Consider the following 12,832-nt stretch of genomic DNA (forward strand, 5'->3'; position numbering starts at 1 on the left):
CGGCCAGCCAGTTAAGGTCCGCTTGGAGTTTAGCATTATTATTGGCCCCATTAAGATTACAAGAGGCTACTCTTAGCTTGTACCTAATCACTTCTAGTTATCCGCCCCATCCCCTCCATGGCCGATCGTGCTGTGGCTGTGGATTGGAGGCTGTCCTGTGGGAGTGCCCGTCATTCTCCGTGACTGAGAGCTCGCGCAAGGCAGCAATGGCGGGTGGACGAGACGCACTGGTGGCCATGCTGCTCTAAGGTCTAGCGGCTGCAGAAACCTCTCCCCCCGCTCTAAAAACTGGTGGGAAGCTGGACATGCCTCCAATGATTTTCGCTTTGCTTTGCGAACAGCTGGGAGTTTAAAAATAAAATAAAAAAACGGCAGGAGGAGCACCGCGCAACGCTTTTCGGGGACACTGGAGTGTGTCCCTACAGAAATCGGCTTCTTCGCTGGAAAGGCAGCTTCCCCTCTGCCGGTCATCTAAGCCCTGCTGAGGGCATTCAGGATGCACAGAGGAAAAGCGCAACAGACTTCGAAAAAAAAATCAGATAAGTGTGGCGAAGTTTGTGGTGAGCGTGATAACATGAACTGGGAGGCTGGAGGTGGCAGTACTGGAAGTCTTGGGGGAATTGTTTCAAGACTTACGCAAGGAGGTTGTTGTGGAGACTACGCCGGTGTATAAATTTTGGGTCTGCTCCGGTTTTAGGGGCGACAAAGAACTGAAGAACTGAAGGAAGTGGTGATAAGCGGATATTAACAGAGCAAGGGGGAAGGATAAAAAGGAGTCAATGTGTGGCATGTTTGGCAGGGGTGGGGCACTTGCATAAGTTAACTATTACATGCCTTTATGAACTCAGGACAATTAAGAAGTAAAGCTATTAAATCTATCAAATCCTGTTTGCCACATAGCCAGCCCTGGAGAAGAAAGCCCAGTACCAGACCTCTATGGGCCAAGTGAACGACGGAAGCGGTCTATATGTATGTAGATGCAGGCTCGCTGCCCCAGGTGCCTCCCGCTAACCCTGCTACTTTTTGGTCTCTGTTCCTGCCACTCACGTTAATTATCCTGGCTGCCACCCTCTTTTGATCTCATTGTCCCCCTTGCAGCCCTTTTTTGGAATTATCCCCGCTTCAGGGTCCTAATTCTTACTTCAGTTCACAATGAAACGTGTAACCCGGGACGGAGGGTTTAAATCACAAACAATGGCCAAGAACACGAAAGGACCAAAATCTAAAACTTCGACTCCTGCCTTAGGCAGGTATAGACACAGCTCTCATCAGCACGACAGAGCAGGCTCTCTGCGAGAATCTGCTGGGAGCCAGGATTTTTCACCTTCTTCACCAAATCTCTCAGCTATGCTGGATCCTAGCATGAGGGGAGGTTCTGCACAGTCAGCAGTGCGGCCCGCTGACCCACGTCTTCAAAGCAGCCTTACTGGTGGGTCCCCCCCTCCACAACCAACTCTAGTAGCACTAGGCGACCCCCGTCTTGTCTGTTCCACTACGTCCCCTCCACACAAGGGGAAATCTTTAACGAAACCTGCTTACCCCCTCTTTTCAAATGTTATCGGTAATGCTAAAGGATCACCTGAAGAGACTGATGGAGACTTACCAAAAGGGGGAGGGCTCGAGAAAACAATTTCACGAGGCGAAGAAACGGAAATTAATATCAAAGTACCCCCTATCACCGCCCCTTTTGTGGCGTAGACTGGGTCTTGTCCAAGGGTATTCGATTCAACTATAGTCAGCCCAGCGACTACTACTAGACCTGTGACTTCAAATCCTGAGCATAACTCACCCCTCCGGCCAGTACAGTCAGAGCATCAAACGGTGCTGCAACAATGGAGGAGCTGATGGGTCAGATCTTAGTGGAGCTCTGAGCTATAAAATTATCTCAGGAGAAGATACGCAGGGAGACAAAGGACCAGCTCAGTCAAATAAATTCCCATTTAACTCTTCTCTCGACTCGAGTGTCGTAGGTGGAGCAGAGGGTTTTGGACTTGGAAGACACAGAAAACCAAGCGGAAACATCAACATCTCGTATCCTATCTGAACTAGTAGACCTTCCAGTTAAGCTAGATGAGATGGAAAACAGGTCACGGCGATCAAACCTTAGATTTGTGGGGTCCCTGAGGAGCTCGAAGCGGCTTCATCCGTGACCAAGGTGGTGTCTGAGCTTATTTGTAAAGCCATCCCCCCGAACAGGGCAGAAACCGAAGGGGATCTATCAATTATGAGGGCTCATGGAGTACCTTTTTCACGTAACTCAAAGTATCCGTGCACCTATTTGGTCAACTTTGGGGACTTTAGAGTCAAGGAGCAAATTCTTTCTCAAGCCAGGAAAGCACGTGAATTTAAGTTGGACGATAGCTTTAGCTTTTGAGTGTCCTTGGACATGTCAGTGGCAGCAGCCCACCGGCGTTGAGATTTTGTCAGATTAATTGATGACTTCAAAAGATTGGGGGCTCCGGCTGGGATTGTGCAACTAGCAAAACTTAAAGTATTCTATAAAGGACAAGCAAAAGTCTTCCAGAACGTTCATGAAGCAAGGAACGTTTTGGAGCACGTAAAATAGCAAGAAGGTGGCCAGTGAAAGGAGTAGTCTATATGCCTAGCACGGCAGAATGTTTCTGGGGGTCTAGGTCATATTTTATATAGCTTGCATATTTTGTATCGATATATCTTTGCTCTTACTCTGTATGCTTGTTTATTCATGTTTCCACGGTATTAATACCTGATTACTTGTCTGAAAATACTAGATCTAAAAGGATAGTATGACCCTGGCTAGAGCTACAGGGGATGACAAAAGCGTAGGGGGAGGGGGGAGGCAAAGGAAGGGGGAAGCAACAGCGCTGTTCAGGGTATCCCGTTGACAGGGGGTGGTTGGTTCGTCCAGTTTGTTTCAGTCTCTGTTCCACCGCCTTGCTGCTTGGTGGTCAAGGCTCTAGGGGTGCCATGTCAATGCACTCTATTGTAGGGTATGTGGGTGAGGAATCGGGTGTGGGGGGGACCTATTGGCTGGTGGGGCCATGACGGGTTGGACCTGCCAGGGGGGCGGGAGGGGAGGGAAGGGTTGGGGGGGCATAGGGTCAGGGGGGCGGCACAGGGTGGAGGTAGAAAAAACTGCAGGTGGAGACTAGTCAGCTACATCCTTTACTTGAGGTTAAGGCTCAGGAGGAATGTGGAGTAAAAAAATGCAGCCACCATAAAGGTGAAAGGGCGCACCACAGTCATGTGGCTGAGCTTGACAGGTACCTAGACACAAGTTAAGACCAACTGCGATGGAGCGGATAGAGAAACAAAGAATGAACAGGCCTAAAGTTTTATCGACGGACTGAGGTGCATATCTATGAGAGGCTTGCACCACTAGAGAGCCACTTTTTTTGACACCTCATTGGCACAAGCCTCTCAACCATATCTATAAGGCAGGCAAAGCTACTGTGCATGCCTTTGCATGGCCTCATAGATATAGAGTAAGACAAAGCAGCGCAAGTTGCTCTGTTGCCTTACTCGGTTCCAGGGAGACTTCCATGGGTGTTGCGGTGGATTTTCCCATGAACACCCATGGATTTTGAAGCTGCCCCAGATTTACTTACTCACATAAACCTTGGGCAGCACCAAAAACATACACAATGCCAGAGCAGGCATAACGAGGAGAAATATTTTCATTTCTATTAATTTTTCCTCTTTCCATATATGCTGCATTCTGCAGCAGACATAGAATGAAGAAAATACCTCTTGGGATTGTTTTTGTGCAGGAAGATGTTCCTTCCTGCACAAAAACAATCTTGCATGCAACATAGGCACCCTTGCACCAGGCCTAGAGTCACTGGTACAAGGGTGCCTGCATTGGCACTAGGCAGCCAATTGTGCATAAACGCAGGGGGAAACAACAAGAATACATTGTAGTTCATAAATTCAATGCATTCCTTCCCTCTCACATTGGCATAGGGAAGCACAGCAAGAAGACTTATGTTACCCTCTGACACTAATAAGTATGGGCCTTTGGGCGTCATTACGAGTCTGGAGGTCAACATACCGCCAAATTAATGGTGCGGTCATCTCTGCTGCCGGTTTGGTGGTACGACCGCAAAATTAAAAGTTTGGCGGTCGGAACGCCAAACGACCGCCATTTCTGCCAGGGACAATGTTTTTGACGGGCTGGCAGTTGTGCAGGTTGTAATCAGCCGGGCGAGCTGAAGACAGCACCGCCATGCTGATTGTGACCTGATTCTCTACCAGCCTTTTCATGCCGGTTTCATCACTAAGCAAAGGATTGTGGAGAACAGGCGCAGGAGACCCCGGGGGGCCCTGCACTGCCAAAGGTGTTGGCATGGGCAGTGCAGGGGTTCCCCTGCCCAGCACCCTCATACGAGGGTACTGGTGTCCCCTGCGGACAGCGGCATTGCCGCCGGCACGGTTACAAGCCGGCGACAATGCTGTACCCACTTTCCTGCTGGTCAGATGGACGGAAAGCTTGATTTCCACCCGTCAACCCAGCAGGAAAGTCATGACAGGGCAGGCCACCAGTAAAGCGGCAACCTACCCATCGGAAGTTCAGTGGACGGGTCTTCCCATCCACCAAACTCGTAATGAGGCTCTTAGGCCCATATTTATACTTTTTTAGTGTGTCATTTTTTGACGCAAAAACAGCGCAAAATTACAAAATACAACTGTATTTTATAATTTTCCGCAGTTTTTGCATCAAAACGCAGCACAAATAAGGTGCTAAAAAAGTATAAATATGGGCGAAAATCGCCGTTTGCGAGGCGCAAAAGCCTCTTTTCTATTCAGAAATGCATATTGCGAGTCGGGACCGACTCGCAATATGCATTTCAGAATCGCAAATAGGAAGGGGTGTTCCCTTCCTATTTGCAATTCGGAGTGGAATGCAATTCCATTTGTGACCGCATATGCGGTTGCAAATGGAGTCGCAGTTACCATCCACTTGAAGTGGATGGTAACCCACTCGCAAATTGGATGGGGTCCCCATGGGACCCCTTCCACTTTGTGAATGGACCCACAAATATTTTTTCAGGGCAGGGAGTGGTCCAAGGGACCACTCCCTGACCTGAAAAAATACCAAAACTAATGGTTTCGTTTTTTTTTTTAAGTGCAGCTCGTTTTCCTTTAAGGAAAACAGGCTACGCTTAAAAAAAAAAAAACTGCTTTATTTAAAGCAGTCACAAACATGGAGGTCTGCTGACGACAGCAGGCCTCCATGTTTGCGAGTGCCTAGACTCGCTATGGGGCCGCAATTTGCGACCCACCTCATGAATATTAATGAGGTGGGTCATTGCGAGCCCATAGCGAGTCGCAGTCGGTGTCTGAGACACCGTACTGCATAACATTTTGCGAGTTGCAAATAGCGAGTCGCTATGACTCGCTATTTGCAAGTCGCAAAATGTTTCTTTGCTACATCTGGCCCGTAGTCTCTAAAATAGAAGTCAAAGCTCCTCAGCTGGACAAGGCTCCAGGCTTTGGCAGAAGAGGTCTCCATGTGGTCTGATAGCCAATAGACGAGGTCTCAGTGAAGCTGTTGACTTTTGGTGGGAATGCTCAGAGCAGGACACATTTCAATTCCACACTCGAGGAATTTGGGATACTTTTGGTGCCTTTTCCAGATAAACATTTCTATGTTTATGATATTGTTTTTGGAGTTTGCTTTCTTCTTTTGGGCAAGGCTGCACGTTGAAGCCACGCAGGGTTTGATGAGGTTGGATACTATTGTCAGGAGGTCCAGCTGTAAAGGATGTGCAGGTGTGGAAAAGCTCAGAGTGTGAGCTATGTTATTCTTTGGCCCATCAGTAACACACCTACATTTGATCTGCTTGGCAAGTTAGTCCCAGTTGTCCAGATGTCTTTAGGAAGAGAATACTTTGACACCAGCTAAGGGTCCAGGACCTTGGGGTCCGCCATAGGGGGCCAAGACTTACTCCAGCAGAGACCAGCATCAGGGTCCAGGACAGGACCAGTAGGCACTGGTCAGCTGGACTATTGAAGGGAAGTCAAATGTATTTGTGTGCATGTAGCTAGAACTGTAGGTTTGCCTTAAGATCCTTGGAGTCCACTTCTTTGACCTGGGTACAAGAAGGAGAGCAGGCCCATTCTTCTAGGTTCTTATCAGGTCACACACAGCAGGTCCTCTTCTGTCCTTCCACAGGTCCAGTAAGTGTTCTATGGGGTGGCTCTGTGGGTGCCATATTCATGCCTGGCACAAGCCTTTGGGTTGGGGTGACCTTTGGCTTTTCCCAAACCAATGGGTTAAAAGTTCCTAGGGGTAATCCAACCCACTTTTCAGCACTTCCTATGTGCTCTACTGAAGACAATCTCAACGTGCCTCCCTGTACCTGAAACCAGAGTGTCAGAACCTTTCTTCCTATGTGCAGAGCTCCAGTGTCCCCCAAGAGGTGTGGCCAAACTAAAATAGTTATGAGGGCAGCTCATTTACTACAAGGATTGGTGTCTGTCTGATTGGGGGGCAAAGGGAAGGGACAGGCCTATATTTTAACTACAACAAAAAAAAACACAGAAACAAAATGTATCTCAACATAATCTTACACATTCAAAAACTCCCCACCACCCACACATACCTACACTCATCCGCTCTTCTCTGAATACCACCTTAAAAAAACATACATTTAAACCAATCTCTACCTTAAATTCTCCATGCAGCAAATCCACCAATCACAATTCACAAATGCAATACAACACTCACTCATATGTCTATCATTCATTGCCTAATTCATAGCTGTGCAGCATGGGCTCCTACTCCACCCACACCTTCCACCTTTCACATACGTAAAAGAAAGCCATTCCACAACACTGTTCATAACCTTTTATCCCCTTGTCTGTCTCACAACAATCCTAACTTTCATGACCTGCTGAACAGCCCAACCCCTCAATTTCAAGCAGAGTCACTAGCACTCACACCTCCACCCCAAAAAACTATCATCTACGATTTCTGGAAGAAGATAATAATAAAGAAAAAACAACACATTTTCTGTCCTACAAGAGTTAACACCAACACACCTCCCACAAATTCAAAAGACAATATTCACTTTCCTGCAGCACAATCTCACACCATCTCTAAAATAGATGCTTTAGATTGCATACTGATAAATGCTCATTCCAGTAAAAAAAAACAACTACCACACATTTGACATATTGATAGACGCAGAACCTGACTTACTTTTCATAATTGAATCATGGATTGTGAAAGGTATGGCACAGGTGCCGCATAAAGCTGTTTCTCTAGGATATCAAACTGTGGCACAACATTGCACATGCAAAAGAGGAGGTAGCTTAGGTGTCATATTTAAAGAAACTATAAAACTCACCAAAGCTGAGGATGTTTCTTTACAATGATGTGAAACCCTCCTTGTCAGATGCAACCCTACTCAAACCTTTTCATGTTGCTTTTTTCTTCTTTACAGGACACAATCTAGCAATGCAACATTCCTAGATAGATTGCTCAACCCAATCTCTCACCTTTGTACAATATTTTCAAACCTATTCATCCTTGGTGACCCCAACTTATCCGGTTGGCAATCCTAATGTGCTATATACCCAGAACCACCCTTATGGCAATAGACACACAACCTACAACAATGTGTTTCAATTACCACACACCACTGGAAAAATCCTCTCCGACAAACTCATCACATCCCAAAGGTTTACTCCAGACACACTAGTTCATTGCCTTCCTACACCAGACACCACAACTCACCCCAACTAAAATCATCTTACCTTTAATTACATATTGACCTTGGAAGAAACTGAAATTGGAGGATCTAGTAAACCTGCTTAATTCCAACACAGATAAGGTCACAATGATTACTTTACAAACTCTCTATGGATGGCTCCAGAAAGCTTTTGTTCTCTTAATTCCTGTGAAAACATTTACACATACCAAAAGAAAACCACACCCCATGGATGAATGCTGAATTAAAAAATATTGAAAATCAAATTGCTAATCTCCAACCCAAATGGGACAAAACAAAAAAACCCTCAAGACAAGATATCACTACACAGACACAACAGAATATACGAGTCAGCAATTAAGTAAAACAAGCATGGCAAAACCAATAGGTCTGGTGTCGTCCATCATCCTTTTGGCAATTCATGTTTTGCTTTCTCATGGCTTTTGTAAAGCTTTATTGTTTGGGAAGCTGCCAGAAGTTGGCCAATCTAAACAAACATTGAATAAAGATGCTGTAAGTAATAATGAAGTTAGATAATGGCTGAAGTTGGGAAATGTGTTCCCCGTGATGCATGCTCAAGTGGGTCAGAGAAAAATGTGAATGTCACAGCCACAGCCAAATGGATGGAGTGTGGATTAAAACCCCTCTAGGTAAGTATGTCATATACATAAGAAGGCAATCTTTGGGCCATTGGTTGTCTCTTGTATTTGAGAAAGAAAGAAGTAAAAAATACAAGAAAAAAGAAGAAAGGGAAGGAAAGAAGAAAAGAAAGAAGGCAAGAAGGAAAGAACAAAGGCAAGAAAGAAAGAAGGCACAAAATAAGGAAGGAGGGAAAGAAGAAAGGTTCAAAAGACAGAAAGAAAGAAGGAAAGGAGGAAATGCCACAAGAAGAAAGGAAAGAATCAATGCAAGTCAGAAGGAAAGAAAGAAGGCAAGGAAGAAAGAAGGAATGAAAGCAGGAAAGAAAGAGGGAGCTAAAGAGAAAGAAAGAAACATGAAAAGAGAGAAAGAAAATAAAAAGGAAAGGAAGAAGGAAATCAAGACAGAAAGAAGGAATGAAAGCAAGCAAGATTAAATGAAAGCAAGCAAGAAACAAGGAATGAAAGCAAGAAAGAAGGACAGGAGGAATGAAAGAAGGTGAAAAAGAAAGGGAGTAAGAAAGAAGAGAGGGAAGAAGGAAAGAAAGAAGGCAAAAGAGAAGGAAAACAGGAAAGGGAAAAAGGAATGAACAAATGAATGAAAAGGAACAAAAGAAAGAAGAAAAGAAGGAGCAAAAGAAAAAAATGAAGCTGGACAGAAGGAGTTAAAAAATTAAAGAAACATGTAAAGAAAGAAAAAAGGAAAAAGGAATAAAAGAAAAAAGTAAAGCAAAAAGAAGGAAATAAAGATTGAAAGAAAAAAGGAAAACAAGAAACATGGAAAGAAGGAATGAAAGAAAAAAGTAAAGAAGGAACAAAATATGAAAAGGAAAGAAAGCAGGAATGAAAGAATGAAAGAAAAGGATCAAGAACAAAAGAGGAATGAAAAAAAGAAAACAAGAAATAAGGAAATAAAGAAACCAAGAAAAAAAGAAGAGGGAAACAAAGAATAAGGGGAAGAAGGCAACAAAAAAAGTTTTACAAATGCAGCAAATGAAACATGATAAGGGCTGGTTCTCTTCCTGGGCAAAGTTTATTGAAGAACCATTGGTGAAACTGAGTGCAGGATAAGCGTATTCTAAAGAAATGTACGTTTATGAATTCACAGGTATAATATCGGAGCTTTCCAGAACTTAATACAGAACAGTTTCAACTGAACACAATTTATTATGCTGTGAAATACCAACAGCCAAACAGTAACCAAAGGTCGCTCCAGAAGAAATTTACAGCAGTTTTGGCAGGAGGCAGAAACTGCTAAACGTGGAATATAGCCTGTGCTCACATCTGACATAAATTCTCCTGCTGTCACATCAGACTGTAAACACAAAGGCAACATCAAAGTAATAAATTAATTAAAAAAACCTTGGCAGAGAAGAGAACTAAATTGTGTGCAGATGTGTTCCTTGTGAAAGAGCAAAATGCAGTCACTCAAGGTAAAGTTTTTCATTGGCTGAAGTGGGGTGCTCCCCTGCCCCTTGCTGTATTCTATGGTGGGGGAAAGCACAGCGTGAATGACACATCAACTCAATAATGGATACAGCAAGCTGTCTGAAAGCCTCTTTAAGTAAGTATATTGTTCATGTACATTCTTTAAAAATCAAAGGGGCATATTTATACTCCGTCTGCACCGATTGTGTGTCACAAATTTTGACGCACAATCAGCGCAAACGTTGCCCCGTATTTAAACTTTGATGCCAGAGCCCGCGGACGACAAAATGCTGCCGTGTGCGTCATTTTTTGGATGCAGCAACCCGCCTTGCGTTAATTATATGCAAGGTAGGCGTTCCTGTCCAAAAAATGGCTTAAATGGCCATGCGTAGTATTTATGCCTTCGGGCAAAAATGACGAACGGCCGGGAGGTGGAGCCAGAAAATGACACACAGCCCGATTTGGGTAAAAAATTAGCGCCTGGGTCAGGGCAGGCGTTAAAATGGGGCAAACACACCTGTATTTAATCAGAACACACAGAACAAACAGCAGAGCAGCAGAGCAGCAACAGGGAGCCATGGAGGTGATTCTAATCAAGCATGCACGCAGACGCAGAGCCCAGCAGCAACAACAGCAGCTACAACAACACCAGCAGGGACCCCAAAGGCAGCGCAGAAGGCAGGAGAGGATATTCCACCCCAGAACCACCCTTCAGGGCCTCAGGGAACACAACATCATCCAGAGGTACCGGTTGAACTGGCAGGCCATTCAGCAGCTGCTGCGCAACATTGAACCGCAGTTGGCCCCCACTTTGGTGACACCCCGCACCATCGTAACAGAAACCAAGCTGCTTGCCGTGCTTCATATGCTGGCAAGTGGCTCTTTCCAAACAACTGGTGCCCTGGTTGGCGTAATATCACAACCAACATTCTCCGCCTTTTTGCCCAAAGTACTGGATGCCATCATTCGACTGACACCCTGCCACATCTGCTTCCCTAACACACTGCAGAAGCAGCAGGAAACAAAACAGGGGTTCTACCTCATCAGTGGCTTCCCACACGTCCTTGGTGCAATCAACTGCACACATGTATGCCTTGTGCCACCTGCTGCAACTGAACACCTCTACCGCAACAGGAAGCACACACATTCCATCAACGTGCAGGCCATAGTTGATCACCAGGGATTGATCACCAACATCGTGGCTAAATATCCTGGGAGTGTCCAGGACTACTTCATCTTCCGTCACTGCACCATCAATGAACACTTCCAGGATGGACGGTATGGCCATGGACTACCTGTTGGTAAGTACAGAAACCTACTTATATACACACTGCACAGCAACCCTCTAGGACACACAACACATACACCACAACAGCGACATGTGGACAGGAACACACTAAGGTCATGACATTGCTAGCCATGTTCTTAGCTCACCATTGAACCTGTCACACATCTGAAATTACTGTACAGCCTAATGTTAAGACGTCAAAGATCACAATGTGTGGAGTGGGTTGCCTAAATGTCACATTGCAAAATGTAAGTGTCCCAATGACCTTTACATTAATCCATTGCCTAAGTCTAAAGGTATGGGATGTCCAGGGTACATTGATATGAACGTGTTAACAACACTGTCAAATTTTAACTGTGCATGGAACTATCATCTCACCCCCAGTGAAGACACACGGACACTTGTATCACAAGTCACAATGCTAGGGAGGGCACACTGTACTGCAAATCCCAAAACATACTGCTGAAAAGGGTTAGCAGACAAACACACGTTCAGCCAAGGAAAGAACACAATGCAGATGGTACATCCTACAAGCATAGGATGCCACATCATTACACAAAAGAGTCACAGACAACACAAGACAACTACTGCCATGAAAGGTCATTTCAATAGTGCCAGCTACATCAACATGATCCCAATCATATTATCTTGCAGCTGATCAGGGGTATGGCATCCAGCCATGGATTATGACACCATTTGGCAACCCAAGTACTGCTGCAGAGCGTGCCTACAACAACACCCATAGGAGGACACGCAGTATTGTCGAGAGGACTTTCGGCATCCTCAAGTCAAGGTTCCGGTGCCTCGACATCACTGGTGGTAGCCTCCTATATTCCCCGGAGATGGTCTGTAGGATCATCCTAACGTGCAATATTGCACAACATTTGCATCAAATGAAACATTCCCCTCCTGGAACCGGAGACACACATGCCTGAACAGGAGGAAGAGGAGGATGCTGGCCTGCAACAGGAGGGGGAACTACAGAACACGGCCGCTGCTATACGCAGGCGGACACAGATCGTCAACAATTTCTTTTAAATATGATCACCTTCACCACTTTAGTTAACGAATTTAAATAAACACCTATTCTAATCACCATATCATGGTCTGGCTATTCCTTTTTGCACACCTTCATGTCTACTTATCAGAATAAGAGTGTTGCCTCATGGTGCATTGCTGATATACTGAGTAGGACACTGAACATCCCAGAGCTAATGTGATGCCTAGCATACAATGGTCACATACACACACACTCTTAATTACATATATCATGTACATTTCTCCTTTGAAGGCCAATAGCAGAGGACCACAACTATTTCACACATACATGTCGAAATCAAGGTCCAACGCAGCATATGCCACACAACTAAGACACCATCACTCAATAAGGGGAAAACAAGCCTCATACATGAGGCAGTCAATGTGCTTTGGCATCAGTAACAGGAATGCTTGACCAGACCCTTGACAGCAGTAAGTCCAACTGCATCCAATATTTGCAAGGAATATCTGTGACCAGAGTCCCATAGAAGCAGAACAGAGACAGCACAAGTGACACACATATGAGCAGCATTGCACACATGACATTCCATGTACTTGTCATCCCATTTCCTAACTCCTGTCACAACCCACCTGTCGGAAGAGGTCCCTGGAATACAAAAATGTGTACCCTGATATTCCCTCCTCTACACACACAGACCAACAATAGCAAACTAGTGTGCTACACCCTTTCCAATGTTATGCCATTGTCATAGAACATCTGACTGCAAGGACGTCATGTCAATTTA

General features: G+C 45.1%; 1 long non-coding RNA gene across 1 annotated transcript in view; it reads right to left on the reverse strand.

Moving 5' to 3' along the window:
- LOC138247455 (uncharacterized) overlaps positions 1-12,832 on the reverse strand; it is a 209,661-nt gene that overhangs the window by 131,494 nt on the left and 65,335 nt on the right. The window lies entirely within an intron of this gene.

The sequence above is a fragment of the Pleurodeles waltl genome, chromosome 7 (genome assembly GCF_031143425.1).
Source record: "Pleurodeles waltl isolate 20211129_DDA chromosome 7, aPleWal1.hap1.20221129, whole genome shotgun sequence".
NCBI classification, from domain to species: domain Eukaryota; kingdom Metazoa; phylum Chordata; class Amphibia; order Caudata; family Salamandridae; genus Pleurodeles; species Pleurodeles waltl.